This window comes from Pogona vitticeps, chromosome 3 (genome assembly GCF_051106095.1).
Source record: "Pogona vitticeps strain Pit_001003342236 chromosome 3, PviZW2.1, whole genome shotgun sequence".
NCBI classification, from domain to species: domain Eukaryota; kingdom Metazoa; phylum Chordata; class Lepidosauria; order Squamata; family Agamidae; genus Pogona; species Pogona vitticeps.
Window position 1 is genome coordinate 171136056 of NC_135785.1, and position 21892 is coordinate 171157947.

The 21892-nt window shown below is 42.3% G+C and overlaps 1 long non-coding RNA gene across 1 annotated transcript; it reads right to left on the reverse strand.

Moving 5' to 3' along the window:
* Positions 1-865: 865 nt before the first annotated feature.
* On the reverse strand, positions 866-11994 carry LOC144588111 (uncharacterized). Its single transcript, XR_013543460.1, has 2 exons — positions 3756-11994; positions 866-3072 (listed from the first exon to the last, which is right to left on the reverse strand). It is a non-coding gene; the product is annotated as an uncharacterized LOC144588111 (long non-coding RNA).
* Between the last annotated feature and the right edge of the window lie 9898 nt (positions 11995-21892).

Here is a 21892-nt window from a genome sequence, read left to right on the forward strand (position 1 = left end):
CCTCTTTCACCCTCATTAAGAGGTTCTTTAATTCCTCCTCACTTTCTGCCATCAGAGTGGTATCATCTGCATATCGGAGGTTGTTGATGTTTTTTCTGGCAATCTTAATTGTGTCTTGGGCTTTCTCTAGTCCGGCCTTTCACATGATGTATTCTGCATTTAAATTAAATAAGCAGGGGGACAATATACAGCCTTGTTGTACTCCTTTCCCAATTTTGAATCAATCAGTTGTTCCATATCCAGTTCTAACTGTTGCTTCCTGTCCCACATATAATTTTCTCAGGAGATAGATAAGGTGGTCAGGCACTTATCTGCCACTTATCTGTGGTCCACACAGTCAAAGGCTTTTGCGTAGTCAATGAAGCAGAAGTAGATGTTTTTCTGGAACTCTCTGGCTTTCTCCATAATCCAGTGCATGTTAGCAACTTGGTCTCGAGTTCCTCTGCCCCTTCGAAATCCAGCTTGTACTTCTGGGAGTTCTTGGTCCACGTACTGCTGAAGCCTGCCTTGTAGGATTTTGAGCATAACCTTGCTAGCATGTGAAATGAGTGCAATTGTATGGTAGGTGGAGCATTCTTTGGCACTGCCCTTCTTTGGGATTGGGATGTAGACTGATCTTTTCCAATCCTCTGGCCACTGCTGAGTTTTCCATTGATGATGATAAAAAAAGCACACTGGTCCTTTGATATTGGGCTGTGGCACCAGGGTGGGTGACATGACCTTTAGCCTGGTTTGTTCCTTTTTGCACACCACACATAGAACGATTAAAGTGGTAGGGAACCCCCCCCCCCCCAATTCTGTGTTGCCTGTCTCTAGCAAGCATGTCATTGCTCGAACCACTCTGGCAGCCACCTCTGCGAGCTAGCAAAAATTTAATGCAACTTGCTAGGCACGTTGGACACCTTACTACTCCCTATACCACACCATGGCTGGAGTGCAATGTGTTCCAGCAAAAATAGTGCACATCTTTATCAAATTTGGTGCATCCTGCTAGTTCGGTACACAGCCTCTGTAGATTCAATAATATTTTTAATTCAAATAATGTATGATTTCCTTCCTTTTGAATCAAGGGGGTAATGTCGGTGTATACAATTTTTTTGCAGGGTAAAAGGTAAAAAAGTTCCCTGACCCCTGCTTTAGATTGTTGAGCAGATACTATGATCTCAGATTCAGAGTTATTTCTTACTAGATCATATTCTCCCAATAATGAATTAATGGTGTATCTGACATGAAAATACCAAAAGTAAGGTTACCTGTATGTGTCCAACGATATATCATTAAACTATTTTCTTTCTTCCAGAGTCATCATTTCAGCAAATCTTTGCTTCTTGCCAATTCCCATGCTGAGTATTACCTAGAAATATACTATTATTGAAAAATCTGGAGATATTTTTCTTTTAACCACTGGACATATTGTATATTGTGCGAGTTTTTGTTTGTCTGTTTTCTTTACAATAATACCACATTCCATTTTTTAAATAAATGTTTATTTCCTGTTGCTTTAAAATTAGCCTTTGATCCTGCATCAACATCTGCATGAACATGACTGCATATTAATTACTTTTAATAATAGAAAATGCAAAGATATGTATGAGTGAAGCTTTAATATTTTGCTGTATATAACTTACATGTGGTAAACTGTATATTTATTTTCCTGGTGAGAACAATGGGAATTCTTTTTAATATGTAGTATGTGATTGCCTATTTAAAACTCAATCTATTTTCCTCAAAAAAAGACTTTTGTTTGTAGTTTTATTGGGGGGCGGGACCTAAACATTCAAATGGATAAACAAGCCTCTCTCTGTAATCTGAATGAAATGTTAAAAGGCATGTGCAATAAAAGAAAGAAGAAACATCGGAACTGAATAGAATTAAGATTCTATTTAAGATACTTTCATTTTTAATGAGAAACAATCTCTTACTTGATGTTGTAAATATTTGAGTAATGTTTTGGTTTACTCTTTTTATTTATTTATAAGCGGAACTATAATAATTTTAAGAGGGTATTTGTTGCAGCTGGAATAAATACACTACACACAACTTCATCAGTTGACGTCTGTTCTATTAATTTTTAAACAGAAGCCAAAACCTAGGGGACAGTTCAATACAACTCATTAGTGTTGCTGACTAAAAAGCTAGTGGGCAGTTAACCTAATATGTACTAAGTGACTCTGCCAATTAGGGGATAATTTAGTCAAGACCACAGCATTTTTTTTCAAGCACGTGCAACTTCCTCAGCGTATTTATTCAGAAGCCCCAAAGTATTCGAAGGGGTTGATGCCTAGCTTAAGGACCCACCAGGCCAACTTAGATTTTTCTTTGACTTATAACATGCAGCTATTACAGAGCACTGAAATCTACATTTAAAAATAAATAAATAGTTATAGTCCCAATGCCTCCAAAGTAGTTAGCTACTTACAGTTACAATTTGTACAGTAACTACATTCTTGTTTCTCAAAGGTCACTGCTTGTATTAATTTCAGTGAAACTGTTGTAGATAAGGCTAACATTTAATTTAGCAGCTGCTTTTTTAGCTACTTTTCTTTTTTAAAAGCACTTGAATGCTGTGAGCTACTAGCCTGCGGTTCGAAAGGCATTGTCTTCTCATCCCCTTCATCATTGCCTCACAACGCACAAAACAGGATTGAGACATAGCACTTGATAATGCCTCATCCACATAATATTTTCCTCCACCACTGAGTGAGGCCACAACCCTTTTACTATAAAAGAAAGTTTATTACAGTTAGACCATGCAGTGGATAAAATTATCTGCTAGCATTCTTTGAGATGAGAGCAGTGAGTTCCCCTCCACTTCTTCCTGGTTCCTCTCTGGGCATCACGAAGCAAACAGGACTGGCCGGCTTGCCAGGATTCCTCAGCACACTGTATTTTTAAAAGCATCCTCTTTTAAAACTGTTCTTCTCTGCTTCTTTCCCAAGAAAATGTAGAAACACCTTTGAAAAATACTCCTTCACATGAATTTCTGTTTGGAATCACTTCTATGTGGGCGTCTATGTGTGTTTTCTATGCCAATCGATTGCCAACTGAAAGATTCAAGCCAGGAAGCAGTAACTGCAAAAGTAAATGCAACGGGAAGTGTCATAATGCAAAACTGTAAAGACACACACACACACACACACACACACACACACACACACACACACACACACACACACACACACACACACACACACACACACACACACACACACACACACACACACACCGTACAACAAACAGTACCTAAAAAAAAAAAACTAGCCATCAGGACGGAACAAAAAAACCTTAGAGAATCCCAGAATTTGTCACCAACTGTCACTTTTTACTAAGAAAAGCTTTATGTCATGTGAAGGGGGGGAGGATACACATACTGTCAATGCTAAACCAAATACATTTCAGTGCGCAAATGCTCTATCAGGATAAGCCCTTAGCTATACCTTGGTTTGGAAGTATATAAACATAAGAGCCATTTTGGATAAGATGGCCTATGTAGTCATTCTGCTCGAACAATGGAAAAGGAACAAATTGTTATCTGTTAGTTGCTTCCAAGTACTGGTTATATGTTGGTATTTTCCTCATATAATCATAGGCACATGGTGTGTTTGAAAGATGTGCAGAGAGAGATTGACTCTCACAGGCTTATCGGTTACATTCTCAGCACAATTAGAGCCAAAATTGTGACCCAACCATCCCTTGAGGTAACCAAAATGCTGAGGGAAAAGTTCTAATTGGCATGCAGTTCTAGACATACTTACCTGTGAGTATGTCCTGAGGCACTTAGTGGGATTTAGGATCTGTATAGATAGGACTGAACAGTTAGGGATCTTCCTTCCCATCTGAAAGTAAAGCTTCAAGTTGATGCTGAGCAAGCTTACTTAGAAAATAAGATGTGCTGCAGTCTGTGGGACGCTTGCTTCTGAGTCAATGCTGTTAGGCTCAAGAAAACTATAAGCTCCACTAAAGATGGATCAATTGCTTTTAGTAAGCTCTTCTATTCCAGCGCCTGATATTTCTCACAATAAAAGGTTAGGAAAAGAAGATTATCATAAAGATGTGCTCATTTTCATTGGAAAGATGGCCATGCATAGGCTGCTGTATTATTTGAATATAAAAGGACAGTAATTAAGATTGGAAGGCAGTTGTGCGTTCTCTGGATCATTGTATTCTGAGCAGAGGCAGAAGGTGTCCAGGATTTGGAAGTTCCTATGGCTTCCTTTGAACATCAGCAAAAACAAGGAACTGAGGAAATCATGGTTCTGTGGGAACAAAAAGAATCAGTGTATCCGACAGTCACCAGGCTATTTTTTCCCCTGACAGTTTCCCAGAAGGGAGGCCTTTTTGAAAGCAAAAGAGGTAACAACATGGAGGAAGCCACCATTTCTCTGTAACTCCAGGCCTGATTCTCAACCTTTTCACAAGGAGAATATTAGGAAGAAGCTTTTTTTAAAAAAAAAAAATTATACACCTTCAGACATCTTAGGTGATAGAATGGAGCTTCACATTGTTCCAAGAAAAAGCTATGCTTCCATCTAGAAAAGAAGACACCAGCAAGAAGGTGTATTCCAACCTTCCTAACATGGTCATTGTCAGGGTGTGGTTGTTCTTTCTTAGCCATCTGTTTTGAAGCTCTTCCTTACCTATAGAATCCTAGAATAAAAGAGTTGGAAGGGGCTGTAAGGCCAATAAATCTAATCACTTGCTCAATGCAGGGACCCAAGTTAACATATAAACATAGATATGTGTAGGTTTTGCTTACAGAAGGGCAAGCGTAGAGAAGCACGGGCCATTCAAACAATGTTGAAATCTAACTTCAGGGTTCTCTAATCATTGTCTTAATCTCTGGGATGATGGCAGTTGTTTTTCAAGAACAGTTGGATAGCTAACATATTTCCTACCCCAGTCTATGTTGACAGGTAATATGTTGCATCAACAACATTGATTTGCTTGTGTACATTTTTTTAAATACACTTCCTTCCTCCCTGAGGTGGGAATGCTCTGTGTCATTGTGTATTCAGCACCTGACTTTCCAGTGCTGTCAGAGAAGGTCTAAAAGAGGATTGTACCTGTATTCATCTCAACGAGACTGCAGAAACTCCTATCAGTCGCGTTGAACACTCCCAGTACATCCGCTTGGATGTAATTGCACTTCCTTTTCTGTCCTTACTGGGCCACATGAGGCAGCACACACACCCTCAATTACCTTTATAAATGTATAATAAATCGTGGTAGAATAGGGCTATTGATTTTGAATATAATGAGGATTCTACCACACAGGGAAATAGTCCTTTTCCCAAAGTGCTGTTGATCAAGTGGCCAGTTCCTTGAGAAACTGCTTTTAGCTTACTATGCTCAATTCTGTGTCTTCCCCACAAAAATTGGTGAGCAATATGACCATAATTTCTTTGAGTTGTACACAGGGAAGTGACCCTCGTGTTCTCACTTAAGTCCTATCAATTTCAGGGAGAAAATTCACCCAGCGATTTCCCAAGATATAGTGATTTAACTGAGGCCATTATACACAGGATATGATAGAACTGACTAATTGAGGCAGGTGACCTTCTGCTATTCCTGTCCTTCAACCAGTTCTTCTTTCTTTCAGCAGGTGTGTCTTTTTGTATTTTTTCTTCAAGGACAATAACTCATGGAGCCTCAGGAAAGGCATCTTCTCTTTGGTGTATGATCAGCTCTTTTCCTTAATGATGGCAAAATGTGACAACTGGAAGATGACACAATCAAGTCTAAAAGTCTATGGACGACTGTTTTTCATTCTCTTTTTAAGGAGAACGGTGGGATAAAAATATTTTAAATAAATAAATAAAATAATGATAGGCAAGTATCTCTCCACCCCACCCCCGCCACCACAGCAAGAGCAGCAGGAAAGAAGATGCAATGAGAGCCTTAAAATTATATTTAAAGCTACTCAGGTTCATATATTTCAATCCAGATTACTGAGTCAACTGTGTCTTCCATTGGTAGTGACCCAAGCATTAAACCTCTTAATTTCCCTGCTAATGAAGCCGGTAAAACTCACATGCAAAATACATATTTCTGTTCAGCAGTACAAGGAGAAACTTGACAGAGCTATTATCAGAAAGGACACCTTTCCTGACTGAAATAATCACCCAGCTAATCTGCCACCATAAATCATGCCATATTACTCTTCCTTAGTCTTTCCAAGAGGTCATCTGTAAATGACTAAGGCACTATATCATGTAATGGACACGCTGGGCATGGTTGTAACAAGTGGGACCATCATAAACTCTTATCTTTGCTTTCTGTCTTGAATTGAGCTTATTTTATCCCCCCTACAACCCCCTAAAAATCATTTTATGTAAAAAGCATTCAAATGATAGACAATACACCCTGCTCGCTCCAGCCTGTTCATAGGCTGCTGTATTAACAAGCCATTGTGCATGCTGAATGGGGTGATTGGTTGGTAGTTTAATCTAAGTGGAAGACGATTAAACACAATAGATTTCTCTTTTTGTAGCCAATGGTGTTATCCACAGGACCATTTTGTTCAGTTGTGTGTGTCTCTTCATTTGAGCACTCTATTGTGTTTAGCTCAGATGTGCCCAGTTTTCTATGACAGCATTAATATGAACTTATGAAAGTGACATTTATGCTGTTCTGCTGATTAAATGCAGTATCCTCTTCCCATCCAAGGCTCTTCTGGTGTGTGTGTGTGTGTGTGTGTGTGTGTGTGTGTGTGTGTGTGTGTGTGTGTGTGTGTGTGTGTGTGTGTGTGTGTGCGTGTGTGTGCGTGTGTGTGTGTGTGTGAGAGAGAGAGAGAGAGAGAGTGCATGTGTGTGTGTGTGTGTGTGTGTGTGTAATATTATAGTATTATTTTTGGGGCAGAGTATGTGAGGAATTGAGTGTGGCTTAATTAAAAAAAATAAACTTCATCTAATTATGCAGTAAATAAAAAGTTTCAGTCAGGAACCTACAGACCACATTGGTTCCAAGTTTTCTTCAGTAGACCACCTTTTATTTGTTAGTTTACCACATCTGGCACTTATTGTCTCAATATTCAGAGACTCTGGTAATGAGAAATAATAAAATGTTTCTGTTTGCTTAGAGTTCTTCATAGATTAAAAAAAACAAAGATGTTGTGTAAAATATTAATTTCTTACATCACTGAGCTTAGCTGGTTAACTAGCAAAAACACCCAGAACAGTTTTTTAAAAACAGAAACAGCACCTTACCTTACCAGGCAGCCTTCTCCGATCGCACACTCTTTAACTGCTGGGGCAAAAGAACTACAAAGAAGCAGCCTGGTTGCCACCTACAGTTAGAAATGTGAATTTTCCTGCCCTTTTCCCCTGCCTTTTTCTGTTCGTAAGTGGAAGCTCCGATCGCAAGTAGAAGCAAAATTTTGCAGCCGGAGCTAGTCGTAACTTGAAATGGTCGTAGGGACATTTGTAAGTCAAGGCATCACTGTACATTACTCTCTTTCTTCTTTTGACAGACTCTATTGTTAACATTGTCAGAACCCTGACTGGAAAAAAAGTAGGAGAAAAGAATCTGAGGCAGAGAGAGAACTATTGGCTGCTACTGTATTGATTGACATTCAGCCCGGTCTAGAAAAGTTCTTCCCAGCTAAAAACTCCTTAAAGACATCATATGCAACTTGCAACATATCCAACATTAGGTGCACTGTCTTTAGTCAAATGTGTAAAAATTGAAAAAAAAAACTGGGGGTCTTTGTGCATATCAGAAGCCACCACAGGGCAGAGCAAGGAGTCCAGAAGCATTAAATTGGGGGGGGGGCATCCACAGATCCCGCATATTAAATGCAGCATTAATACGTTGTGATTAAAAGTAAGGGGAAAGAAAGAAAATCATTGATTGTGACTTCACAGAATTGTGGCTGCAGCACCACTGTCAGATCCAGGGAATAGGAAAGATGGGGGCAGAGATGAATCTCTGTCCATTACCCTTTCAAGAAAGAACTGAAGAGAAGACTCATTATTATTTTAAAGTCCTTCACTCACTCTCTTCCTAGTGACTACCTTCAGAACCCACTGGAGCTTTCTTCTAACAGCAGGGAGAGGGAAGGAATGGCCAGCATGGGATCAGAGGGTCCAGCTCTGCCACTGCTATAACCCTGACTAGAAAGCTTCCTGCCCTGCCTAAAACCATTCAGTCTGTGACCTTGTCTAGCCATCTTTATTTTTCCACTGTCCAGAATGCAGTCTTCATGGAGAATCAAAAAAATATGCAAACACCCTTGTGGATCCAGATGTGCCCACAATGGAGTGATCATGTTCCACACAGATCTCTAGAAACAGAAGTTACTGACCATAAGACCCACTCTGTCTGAAAATTGTCCCTTGTTTCATAAAATCAACCATTCAGGCCGATAATCTTTTAGGGAGCGAAACAATACGGACCCAAATGATACATGGGAATACAATTGGACCTAAATATTTTTTTAAAAAAGGAACGAATTAAAAGAACATTTTGAGGTGTGCTCATTGCTGAAGGGAGTGCAAACCAGCTGTTCTTAGTCACCTGTTTTTCTCCACATTCCACATTCTGCCCATAAAAAAGGAAATAGGCTAACGCCACTCTTAATGAGCGGTCAGTGGCCAGCCACCAGTGTATTGCTTCATATTGCTATTCGAAACTAGTATTAAATCAGGCTTTTAGAGTTGTTCTTGATGTGCCTTTAATGAACATCTATTGAGGCAGAAGAAGCCCACCCTAAGAGAGTTACAGGAGACAGTGGGCCAGTTGAAATTTGCATGTAGGGCAGTTGTCCCAGGTAGGGCCTTTTTGCACAGACTCTGTGTATATGAGGTGGTCTCTGCAAACTCTTCCATAGGACTAGGATTACAGCAGGCATGAGACAAGATCTGAAAACGTGGCAACAATTTTTGGACAATTTTAATGGAGTTTCATTCTGGAGAGCGGAATTATGCCTCCAGGATGATTTCCAAGTTCATACAGATGTTGTAGGGTCATTAGGTTTTGGCATCTATTTCCAGGGTCGCTGGTGTGCAGGGACTTGGCCTGAGGAGTGGCAAAGGTCAGGCCTGACCAGGGACTTGACATTCCTGGAGTTTTATCCCATTCTTGGCGCCACTTAGTTATGGGCTGGGGAATGGGCCAATTCCATAGTCAGATTCTGGTGCGATAATATGGCAGTGGTTCATGTCATTAATAACATGTCATCCAGATCTGAACAGGTCATGAGGCTTGTGAGGGTGCCTGCATTACGCACCTTACAATTTAATATAATATTTCATGCAAGGCACATCCCCGGCATAGGCAAAAATATAGCTGATGCTCTGCCCCGTCAACAGATGTAGTGGTTCAGGGCATTGGCTCCAGGAGCTTGCAGGTGGCCAGAAGCCCACAAGAGGTAGTGCACAAGAAGTAATGCAGATTGGAGATGGGAAGCACTCCAGGCAACAGGACTGGCTCTTGCCCCAAGTACTCAGTGGGGTTACTTTGCAGTTTGCGAAGAGTTTAGACAACTTAGAGTTCACAAGCAGTTGGATCAGGTGTGGCCCATATCAGCTGATCACTTACAACAATTCTGCGTTTTTCTTTTTCTAAAGGGCATGGCACCTAGCTCTATTCAAGGCAAGATGTTGGTGTTGGCATTCCAGGCTGAGGTCCCCCTTTTCTCCAGCTGTACTGATGAGGTTTGGTAAATCATGGGGCAGTATTTGTAGTGATAGGTACGAGGCTTCCCTCTTTCAAGCAGCAACACTTTTGACATTTTGGAGCATTTCGTATTAGTGAGGTTGTGGCAGCTGGCAAGCAGGACACATCATGAATGGCGTTACAACTTGCAGATGTCACAATGGGCAAAGATAGGTTGCAATTGCATCTCCAGAGATCTAAAACAGATCAGTTAGGGAAAGGAGTCTCTCACTAGGGACTTGCTCCATTTTAGAAATATGCCTAGTTAAGGCACTAGAGGATTACCTTAAGAAAAGGGGGGGGGAGATCAGGGCTACTTATTTTGTCATAGTGACGGCACCCCAATGACAAAATACCAATCTTGGAAGGTAAGTGGAGCTGCTTTGGAATGAGTCGGTTTGGCTGGATGGTACTTTGGAACCCACTCATTTCACACTGGGGCAGCGTCAACTGCCGCCATGCTAGGGTATGGCCCAGAGGAGATCAGGAAAGTGGGGAGATGGTCCTCCCATAGATACAAACTTTACGTACGGGACTTGCCACAGCTGGACACTGGTTCTTTGTCTCTTTCTTTCATATGCAGAGCGACCCAAAGGGCAATTGAGGATCCTGTTGCTGGGTCATAGTTTCGTTCACTGGGCGGCAGATTATGTTGCCAGGATGGCATGGGGCCGAGATTTGGGACTGCACCCAACAGGAGATTGAAATGGCTTGGCCGGAGGGACATGCTTTGGGCCAATTTTTCCGGCATGGCAGATGTAGCGGCAGCTGGTGTATCCCCAGATGTTTTGTTGGTTCATCTGAGTGATAATGGCTTGGCCATGAGAAGTGGCAAGTCCCTTGTGCTGGGCATTCTGGATGATTTGAGGAGCTGGAAGTTCCCGTTTTCTCCACAATTATTCCTTGGCATAGTTGGAGAGCGACTGCAATGCTAGTTGCATAAATAGAGTGTGTAGGAAAGTTAATAAGGAAGTATGCAGAGCAATGGTTAATGGCTTAGGATCAGTAATCCGATTGGACCAACCGGCGCTTTATAGAGCTGAGAGGGTTCATTTATCTGAGGCTGGTTTAGAGATTTTCTTGAGGGATCTCTGTAGGGGCCTGCGTGCTGAAATTTTTAGCTGGATGGTGGGAATGGATCATAGAAAGCTTGCCCATTCCGTGACGGGTAGTGTGGAAGGAAACTGAAATGGTGAGTGACCATGGAGTTCAAGCAGTGCATAATGAGTCTGAATTTTTGGCGCTGTGGATCATGAGGTTACAGTGCTGGGAGGAAAGACCTGCTGGGGCCCTCCCTGAGCTGAGGGCCACCAAAGGCTGGGGTTTTGCATGCCGGGGGGGCTTGATATTTCGCCAGCTGGGGTCATGCTGATTTAGGGACAGCACGACAACAGGGCATGGGACTCGCCCGTATAGGTTGGTGAGGGGGTCCTGTGAATTTAGCACCAAACCTGATACAGTGGTGCCTCACTTGACAACGTTAATTCATTCCAGCAAAATCACTGTAGAGCGAAATCGTCGTCCAACGAAATAAAAAGACCCATTGAAACGCATTAAAAACCAGTTAATGCATTCATTTGGGCAAAATACCTAATCGTCCAGCGAAGATGCTCCATAGGGTGGCCATTTTCTGGTGCCTGTAGAGCGAAAAATCAGTCCTAAAAACAGCGGGGGGGGGCATTTTGCACAGTAGCAGCCATTTTGAAACCCGACGATCAGCTGTTGGAAAATTGTCATAAAGTGAAAAATCAGTTCCCGAAGCAGGGAACCGACTGGCGCTAAGCGAAAAAAAACCCATTCAAACATCGTCGTGAAGCGGATTCATCATTAAACGGGTTAATCGTTAAGCGGGGCACCACTGTACTGTACTACCACAGGCACCTGGTTTTTAAGCAATAAGTTATGGCAGTGATTCTTAACCTTTGTTACTCGGATGCTTTTGAACTGCAACTCCCAGAAACCCCAGTCAGGACAGCTGGTGGTGAAGGCTTCTGGGAGTTGCAGTCCAAAACCCCTGAGTAACCCAAGGTTAAGAACCAGTGAGTTATGGCATGTTGATTTAATGAAGTGTGGCCCTATTTATGCCCATCACCTGTGTCTCACCTCCTTATTCCGGAGTGGGCAGGCAAAGTCATTTCTATATTGAAATCATCTATCCCCACCTCTGTAGATGGAATGACATGTTATGGGGTAGTTCTCAACGTTGTCCAAGATAACTGCAGAATGCCACCTTCTCCGTAATACTCAGGGATACTCATTCCAAGTTACAATGCCATGACTTCATTCAATCTCTTGTCAGCCTTCCTCAGAAACAATGCCAGAGCTGACTCTTTTTCTTGGCACTCTTTCCAGCCTGAAGTCAGTCAGGTGGGTTGTAGTCTGTTGTGGGTGCCATTGTTCAGAAGGTGAAATCTAACTGCACTGAGAGCAGATCCTTTTCCATGGTTGCAGCCAATTTCTTGAATGCTCTGCACAGAGAGGTCCTAAAAGGTCTCTTTCTTTATAAGGCTTTTTTGTCCCATATTGTTATTCTGTGACATCAAGCTGGAACTGACTTATAACAACCCTAATAAGACTTCCAAGGTAAATGGCATATTTAAGGAGGGGTGTTAACAATTTCACACCCCCAGTGACTTTCCATGGCTGAGCAGGGATTCAGATCCAGACCTCCAGAGTCTTAGTCTGTCACTTTACCCACTACACCTCTTTATCTAGGCATCAGGAAAAAAAATTATTTTATTTGAATAAGCATTTTCAGGCAGGTATAGGAGGATAAATGTTACCTGTATGCCCTTTCCCTGCCAACATTCATCTGCAGAGGATTTTCTGTAGATGCCTCTATTATCTTGACTGAGTGGATGATAATGTCAGGGAGAGAACGTTCTTGGTTGTCACACCCCATATTTGGAAATTTCTCCTCAAGAGTATTCCAGGGTGCAAACTAGGGCAGGACGTCAGTGCTGACAATGTGGGCCCTTCAGCCTCAAATGACCATCCTGTGGATGAGGATGCTGGTCTTCACGCTGCTCAAGGCAGCAGCCTTCCTTCTCTTTCTCGTGCTCCTCCTGCTTCTTTTTAAAACCGGAGCAGCAGATCAGGCATAGATGCCATTAGTATGTTAGCGTTACTGGTAGTATCCGTGCTTGTTCAAAGAAAATCTGTTTAGTATCTGGATGGCAGAAGCCAAACCCAATTTATTCACATAATCATGGTGTTTCCATATTTTAACAGAGGTTAAAATGAGCAGCTGTATATGTTGAGGCTATGCTTTCAAAAAACACCACCACTCCAGGCTTAGAAAACGATTTGTCATTACTGTTGTTTGTTCTAACATATCTGGAGAGTAGAATAAATTGTAGAGCAGGGAATGGCAATGGGTGAGAGAGAAAACAAATGCTAGGAATGGAGTGTATGGAAAATAGTACATGACTATGTATAGTTCCCTTCCCACTCCAGTAAGACCATTAAAACTGGGACTAATGTTCATTTAGCAAAACGCTTACCGATCATCACAATGCAATGTTTTCCCTATTTAAACATTGCAATGCGATCGCTTTTGCGATCACAAAATCCGCATCGCTATGCGGATTCATCGTTAAATGGGGCGCTCGTTATGCGAGGCACCACTGTATGACCACGTCCCTACAGGTGGCAGAGTGGCAGAGTCTTTCCAAGTTCCTTTCAATCATCCAAAATTTTGAAACTCAAAACTATTCAAACTGAGGACCACATGGAAATAGGCTTTTGGCAGCTGTGGCTGGACTACAACTTCCATCAGCCCTGGACAGCATAGCCAATAGTGAGTGATGATGGGAATGATAATTCAGTGTCCTCTTAAGAGGGCTACAAGTTGCTCACCGATTCGGGCTCAGAAGCAGAAAATACTGTTGTTTGAGAAACTGCCCTAACAATTGTGGTGGCCATTGTTAGCTAGGATGAATGATAAGCTGCCAGCTGGAAAAAAATAATCAGCATTATTGTATCATAACAATGTTTTTGGCCTTGGGTTTCATGTTGAAGTTATTTGATAAGACGAACTTGAGCGACAGATGCAAACTGGGGATGGCACTGGGTCCCTCTGATGTTCTCTAATTGAATTTTTGTAGGATGAATTGAATGGAGAAAGTTCAAAGATCTAGGGATGGGTATTACACAAACATTGTTTCATTTAATCAAAACACTCTTTGAAGTGCAACACTTGTAGACCACCTGTAGCTTTGAAATATAAAGTCATATGAAAGCTTCAGTGAATCTGAAGAGGAGAGCGTGCAGCTATGATATGCCAATGGAAAGAAAAAAGCGAAGTAAGTAAGATGATCATGAAAGCCTAGTTTGTATTAATGCTTCTCTTCACCATCCTTTTATTCCCCAGGGAGAAAAGCCTTATAAAGTGGTAAGCAACACATTACTTTATTCAGGATTTTATCAAGATCAGGAGAGTTTTTTTTAAAAAAATTATATTTCTATATGGTCCCACAGCTTTAATTGTTTCTGTGTCGGACCATTTCATGTGGATTCTCCTTTATTCAAGGTGTTCTGCTAAAAGCCTTATTCCAGTTTCCATTCTGCTCTGTGAAGTTTACATTTAAAGGCAATTTCAAAGACAAAATGGGTGCAATGCAGCCGTTGCTTTCATAGTAGAAAGGATGCAATCAAGGTGTTTTCTGCCTTCAGATTCAACAGGCATCTTGTGAAACTTAGCAACAACAAAGTCAGCTGCAATCGAATATATATTCAAAAGTGACAGAAAAGTTTAGAGCAGGCAGACATAACATGGAGTGTACAGCTTTGTCCACATGAGAAACACAAGGATTCTTGTATCTGTTGAAACACAGGAAATCAAGAGCACAGCCTATGACTTTGCCCCCTCCCCCAGTATCCACGGGAGTACTGTTGCCCCAATCACATGCTCACTTGCTGGGAGGCATCATTTCAGAGTAGGTATAGAGGGAGTAGAGTATATGTTACCCATGTAGAGTACTCTCCACACATACACACATATTCACAGCATGTCAGTAAAAGAACTGACTTGCCTGAACCCCTAGTCTTACATTGGTGGATGGGTAGATTTATACATTCCCTTTCTCGCCTGTTTCCATACACCAGTCACCGGTGCATCATATGGACATTTGCTTTTGTTCTTCTTCTGCAGCAGCAAAATAAGAAAGAAGAATATAGTGTTTTGTTTGTTATCCAAGTCATTCAACACATTTTATATCTCAGCTTTCACATTGTGACAGCTGGCCTCACAAGGTCACTAACATACAAAAAGAAGGTTACACAGAAGCAGAAAGGGATACATACAGGATCATCAGGATGAAGGCATGGGACAGAAAGGAAGATCCATAACTGAAGAGCCACAGGGAGTAAGCCTTGGCTCTTTTACTCATCATAATCAACTGTTATAACTAGTGCAAAAATAGGATGATACCTTTATTGAAGCACTAAAAATTGCACAAATTGTATCTATAATGTATTCGCAAAGGCTTTCACAGCTGGGATCTAATGGTGGTTGTGGGTTTCGGGCAAAGAGCCCGAAAAACCCACAATAACCATTGTATATATATATTTTTTCTTTGCTATGGTACACAGCCTGAGGAAGTGGGATATTTACCCATGAAAACTTGCAATTTGTGTGATTTTTTTAAAGTATTCAATAAAGGTATCGCCCTACTCGTGCATTTGTGTAATTCTGAACCACACCATATTTTCCTAATTTTCTAGATTCTAACTGAAAGGCTCATGAGCAGAAAACCTGGGCATTCACTAATTCATGGTCAGATCACCACCTAATAAAATGTAACCTCTCAGTGGCTCTCCCTCTCTGCAGGGAGCATGGACCTATTTTAATGGTCTGCCTTTGAAGGTTACTGGATCAATCATGATTCCAGGATACCATGAGAGGAATTCCAGCTGATTTGTCTGACGCTCCTGTCGAGGCTCTGGTAGACGGCTGGTTTGCTGCCACCTCTAGGGCTGTAAACATGATCACTCCTAAACGCCCTTTTCAGCGCAAAGCTCGGCCAGGGTTCTGGTTTAACCAGGAGCTGCGAGCTATGAAGTGAAATAGGAGACCGCTAGAGTGCAGTTGGAGACAGAGACCAACAGATTATAATAAGAAAACTATCAGGATCACAACTAAACATTATCTTGCCAAGGTGAAGGCTGCTAGACGATCACAGTTCGCTGACCGGATAAGCGAAGCTTCAAATCAGCAGGCGGAACTTTTCCATATTTTTCGCAATCTATCCAGAATTGCTCTAGGTGATGGGCCTCCTACTAGTATCTCACCTGACCAATTTGCAGCATTTTTTAAGTGGAGGCCCTCTGCCTGGATCTCTCTCCTTTTTTTTAAATACAGTGGATGGAGCAGAGATGTCCAGCGCTCTGCCTTGCCCGGTAAGTCTTGATTTTTTTCAGCCTGTGACCCCAGATATGGTGGACAAAGCACTTGATCACTGCCGGGCCACCACTTCCTCTCTTGACCCTTGCCCGGCCTGGCTAATCAAGGTAGCCAGGCCCATAACAACTGAATGGGCTACTGCGATAAATAATGGGTCTCTCCAGGAGGGCAAGGTTCCTACTCATTAGGCCCATAAGAAAGAAACTAAATTTTGCGGCAGACAATATTGGCAATTATAGGCCCGTCAGCAAGGTTTCTTTCCTTAGTAAAGTGGTTGAGAGGGTGGTGGCTGATCAGGTTCAGGCTCTTTTGGATGAAACCAATGCCCTGGATTCATTCCAGTTAGGCTTCAGGCACAGAAACAGCACTGTTCGCACTGTTGGATGACCTGTTGAGGGAGGCTGACAGGGGCAAAATGTCCTTGTTTGTCCTCCTTGATATCTCAGCTGCCTTCGATATCATCAACCACGGTATCCTCCTGGGGAGGCTCTCCAAGCTGGGAATCAGTGGCCTTGCGCTTGCCTGGCTCTGATCCTACTTGGAGGACTGTCTTCAGAGAGTTCAGCTTGGGGAGAGTGTCTCAGCCTGTGGAGTTTCAATTGTGGGGTTCTGCAGGGCTTGATCATCTTCCCAATGCTGTTTAACATCTATATGAGGCCGTTGGGTGGGGTCATCAGGGGGTGTGGAGCCTCATGCCATCAGTATGCTGATGACACACAGCTCTACATCTCCTTTTCACCTACTTCAGTGGATGCCGTTCTGTCCCTTCAGCGTTGCCTAGAGGCCGTACTGCAATGCATGCAGGAAAACGGGTTGAGGCTGAACCCGGACAAGACGGAAGTCCTGAGGGTGAGAGGCCCCTCCATTGGTGACTTGGGAAACTCCCTTTCTTGGGGGGGGTGACTGTCATTGCGAAGAGTGAGGTTCGCAGCTTGGGAGTACATCTGGACCCGGCACTCACCATGGAAACCCAGGTGGCGTCAGTGGTCCACTCCACCAATTACCATCTGTGGCGGATTGCCCAGCTGCGACCCTCTCTTGATGGTGGGGCCCTCACCATTCTGGTCCATGTGCTTGTATTCTCAAGATTAGACCACTGTAATGTTCTCTACGTGGGGTTACCTTTGAGATTGATGTGGAAGCTTCAAATGGTGCAGAATGCAGCAGCCATATTACTTAGTGGAATGAGAAAATTCCAGCATATCTCTCCCATTCTGGCTGCTCTGCATCGGCCGCCCATTCGTTTCTGCATTGACTTCAAAGTGTTAATGATGACATGCAGAGCCCTAAATGGTTTAGGCCATCGATACCTAGCAGAACACCTTCTCCCACCTAGATCTACTCGAGTCACTCACCATAACCAGGAAAGACGGCTGAGGGGGCCTGACGCCGAGAGAGGCCTGAAAAGAAAGAAAAAGAAACCGGGCCTTCTCGGTGGTGGCCTCTTGACTTTGGAACAGCTTGCTGCCAGAGATCTGCCTAGTACCCTCACTGGGTGTTTTCAAGAGCCACTTAAAAACTTGGCTCTTTAGCCACTTCCCTCCTGCCAGTACTTGATTTTATTTATCTTGGTTTTTCTTGTTTATCCTCCTGTCTTGATGATGATGATGATGATGATGATGATGATGATGATGATGATGATGATGATGATGATGATGATGATGGTTGTTGTTGTTGTTGTAGATTTTAATTGTTGTTTTTATCTGTTTGTGTACAATATATTGTGAGCCGCCCTGAGTAGACTCCTGTCTAGAAGGGTGGGATAAAAATCCAATAATAAAATAAAAATAAATAAAATAATGTATGAGCTCCAATCAGGTGGTTTACTGATAATGTTTTAGTGAGTGCAGTTTAAGGGTGAGATCACCCTCAAACTGGAATTTGCTAGAAAAGGACAGCAAAGATGCTGAGGGGCCTGGAAGTAACATACTGTGAGGAAAGGTTGAAGAATCTGCCTGTGTTTGTCATGGCTGATTAAGAGGATATAGGATAACCATCTCAATGTTTCAAGAGCTCTCACATAGAAACTGGAACAAATTCATCTTCTGTTGTTCTAGACCACTGATTTCCAACCCTGGGTAACTCAGATGTCCTTGGATTGCAACTTCCAGCAGCCTTTGCCCCTAGCTGGGAATTGCAATCCAAGAACATCTGGGTTGCACAAGGTTGGGAACCACTGTTTAGAGGGTAAGGCCCAAACTCTTAGGTTCAAACTAGAAGAAAAAAGTTTATATTACACCATATTGGCAGTACAAGGCTTTCAACAGTGGAAGACAGAATGGTTGGACTCAAATGCAATGCCTTGCATTGTTAGAGATGATGGGAGTTTTGAGATCCCATTAGATTCTAGAGTCCTACGCAGTCATTCATAGAAAAGAATAAAATCATATAGCAGGAAAGGAGAGAGGGAATCTTAGCTTAGCTTCTTTGCTCTCCTCATCTGAATGGCTGCTTCTTGGCATGACAGTTCTCCGCTTGATCAGAGATCTTGAAAAATCAGGGTTCCCTTAGGTGTTGAGTGGCTTTACGACTAGATAACCCGATCTGTTTGGAACATCACTCTCCACACATGCAGAGTGAATATGACGGCTGAAATCCAGTAGCATAAATTATGTCACATAACGCTAATGACATCATCAGCTGCAGCATACGGGGGTGTTGGAAATTTAAATGTTCTGTTCGCCCCCCCAAAAAAAAAGAAGTTACAGAGACTCCCTTTTGTTCTGGGAAAGCCATTGAAGTCTGCAGGACAAAGGTAAAGGTAAAGGTAAAGGTTCCCCTTGACAATTTTTGTCCAGTCGTGTTCGACTTTAGGGGGCGGTGCTCATCCCCGTTTCCAAGCCATAGAGCCAGCATTTTGTCCGAAGACAATCTTCCGTGGTCACATGGCCAGTGCAACTTAGACACGGAACGCTGTTACCTTCCCACCGAGGTGGTCCCTATTAATCTACTCGCATTTACATGCTTTCGAACCGTTAGGTTGGCAGGAGCTGGGACAAGCGACGGGCGCTCACTCCGTCGCGTGGATTCGATCTTACGACTGCTTGGTCTTCTGACCCTGCAGCACAGGATTCTGCGGTTTAGCCCGCAGCGCCACCACGTCCCTTGCAGGACAAAGGAAGCCCTTAAACTCGAAAAATCACCACCAAGAGTAAAATTGGCTTTGATGTTTGAAAATTAAAGACTCTCCCCTACTTCTATGGCCTTCAATGGCTTCCTTATGCTCAAACAGATCTCAGGGGATCCTCTGGACCTTTGAGGGAGAGTCAAAACATTTTCATTTAAAAAAAACAAACCCCAAACAAACAGACCCACTACAGCTGGTGATATTGTTATTTTCAGGAAGCATTAAGTTAAAGCAACACAATTTCAGCCAGTACTCTCCAACTTCTTGTGTATCAATTTTACCAGTTGGTGATCATCTAAGCAGAGGACAGGGATTCTATGGTGGCTGCACACTCCCAGCATTACTAAGTGGGTACTTGTGGCCATGGCTCTCATGAATTCTTGTCCAACTACTGAAAGGAACTCTTTGTTTTACTCATCACTTCAGAGCAGCCAAGTCACTTCAACTGTGATTGTGCAGTTAATTTGTTGCATTGTGTGTTCTTAGTGTATTGCATTGTCCCACCAACATTCGAAAAAAAAAATCTGATGAAATGTTCTCTAGTTCCCTCTAGTGGCAAATTCTGATATTGTACCTTGGAAATATTTATAAAAATATAAAGGCAAATCAAAGAACACTTCCTTTGCCATTTTGAATTATTAAGAAAATGACATTAAAAATTGTCAAAATGGCTCTACAATGCCATGTTAAAGTAACTTCTGAAAGTAACAAAACATTATTACATTGAAACAACAGGTGCTACTTGTTCCAAAGTAATTAAAAGTTATTAGAAATAACCTTTAACTGTTTGTAACATTGCTTTGTTGCCCAAAATAGCTAATTACATGTAACTAAGTTTTAAGTAGTTACTTCCTACCTATTTGGAGAAAGAATTAATTACAAGTAATTGAAAATATGCAATTATTTACTGCCAAACTCTTGTTTTGTAATAGAGAGAATGGTCTTATAAATAGTGTTCAGTCTGTAATGAGGTTTGATCAAAAGAAATTTCACAAAATGTGCTATGTCTTCCTGAGGGAGCAAAGGGATTAGAGTTGCTGGAATAATTCATTCAGGGGGCTTTTGTCTCAGCATGATGTTGCCTTCCCCTGCCCCATGTTTTGGACTAAGCCAACACTACCCATGTGTCAGATTCTTATGAGTGAAGAGAGAGAGAGAGAGAGAGAGAGAGAGAGAGAGAGATTTACACAGGCTGAGCTAAATCATCCTTCCTGGCAGAAAAACCAGCTGCCAATTACAGCTTTCAAGGATAGTCCTTTCCCTCCTCTGACTTTATGGATTTCTCACAGGCAGGAAAGAGACAACTTCCATATTTAAATAACTATTTGCCTTTATCTCCTCTACAGGTGTTAAATAATTAGAGCCGAAAGAATTATGCACTGCAAATAATATTCATTGTGAATACAGCACCCTCCCCCCCTTTTCCTTTTCTGCCTTCCCCCCTTTTTTGCTCACAAATAATTAATGAAGCCATCCCGATTCTTGCAAATGTGTTTATTCTCATAAACATTCATCAAAGACTTTGGACAAAGAATGTGTAGTTTTGAGGAGTGCTGCGAATTCTTTCCTTCAGGTAATCCAACTTGTGTTTGGCCCCCAAGCAAGTGGTTCTTCCCACTTCCTGGCCTGTTGAGTTACAACTTGAAAAAAAAAGAAGGAGGGGAAGAGATACACTATGCAGTAATTAGCACAGTTTGGTGCTCACACAGATGAGTTCTTCTCTCTCTCTCTTGCAGCACTTGGGAGTTGAGATCAAAGAATATATGACAGCCCACATCAGCTACCATTGAAAACAGTAGCACGGTGCCTAGCGTTCCCTTTTCTTGCCTCCACTAATATCTGGTCACAAGTAGTGATCTTTCGCTCTTTTACCAAATGCAAAGGAAACACTTATGTGCTGTGGGTGTTATAATTGACGGAAAGGGCATTTTTTAAATCCAGCCATTCTTAAAAGAGGTGTGGACTCATCCTTGGTTATGAGAGCAAGAAGCCACTTCTGTTTTCCCTCTTCCCCTGCAACAGTGTAAGATATTTTCTGTCCATCTCTCAGTGATTTTGTGTTCACAGGAACAATTTTGAGCAAATAACACAATATTGCACAAAAACTGCAAAGCTGCTGCTTTGTTTCACAGACGTTTATGAATTGGACTAGAGATGGGGATACTCGTATTCATATCTGAATACGAATATCCCCAGACAGCTGGAGTTAATGAGGATCCAGCCCCTGGGGCCACACCGTTCACTCACACATATGACGGCAGCAGCGCCCCCCCCTTCCTTCCAATCACTCTGGAGTGGCACTCGGCTAGCCACTCGGCAGCCTTGCAGGGAGACTCGTCCTCCCTCCCTCTGCTAGGAGTGGCTAGATGACCGGCAAGAGAATGGAGCTCAGGAGCAATTGGAAGGATGAGCTGAGCCAGCAGTGACAGCTGATTTGTGAGTGGATGGTTAACTCTTGTTAACTCCAGCTGTGCAGGGATATTTGTATTCGTATACGAATACCCCCATCTCTAAACTGAACTCATTGGCTGTATGGTTTCAGTCCTTTTGTTCGATGACCCAGACCAGGGATTCCCAACCCTTTTGCATTTGCGTACCCCTTGAGAGCCCATTTCCGTAAACTGTCCACTCCATATCCGCACAATGTTTGCAATTATACCGTTGCTGTTGTTTCAATTTTGTGTTGTAACTGTAAATAAATAAGATTA